Source organism: Frankliniella occidentalis, unplaced genomic scaffold (assembly GCF_000697945.3).
Source record: "Frankliniella occidentalis isolate FOCC.00 unplaced genomic scaffold, Focc_3.1 Scaffold126, whole genome shotgun sequence".
Classification (NCBI taxonomy): Eukaryota; Metazoa; Arthropoda; class Insecta; order Thysanoptera; family Thripidae; genus Frankliniella; species Frankliniella occidentalis.
In genome coordinates, this window is record NW_026267253.1 from 526,871 (window position 1) to 527,427 (window position 557).

Here is a 557-nt window from a genome sequence, read left to right on the forward strand (position 1 = left end):
AATATATTAGCTGGCTCAGCGAATCTTTTTTTTCCGTGTAGAGACCAAATTGTCCATGGCGATGAAATCGTTTAGGCAAGCTGACTTAATTTCATTGGCGCGACCATACTTAGTTAAAATCGGGATTACTAAATTTTAGTAGGTTTTAGGAACTAAATTTCGTTTCTTACAACCCCAGTTTGGTTGTATCAACTACTCTGGGCGTATAATGACGTGTAGAAACTAATATGGAGTTCAGGTCACTATGGAGTTTTATTTTGCCATATAAAAGAAGAACAAAACGCTTCATTCATGACATTTACTTGGGATGCATGCAAGCAGACTAACACGAAAAATTCGTCGAAGGACGAACCGTTTGTTTTTCTAAATTGTCAAAAAATATTCGAAACATTGTCGATAGTTTTACGAGAAATTAACAGTGCGCCCACTCCGACCCCAACCATGCCATGTCAGTCTAACGATGGCCCCCCACAAATCTCAACCCCCCTCCCTTCTCTCTCTCTCTCTCTCTCTCTCTCCTCTCTCTTTCTCTCTTGCACACACACACACACACACAC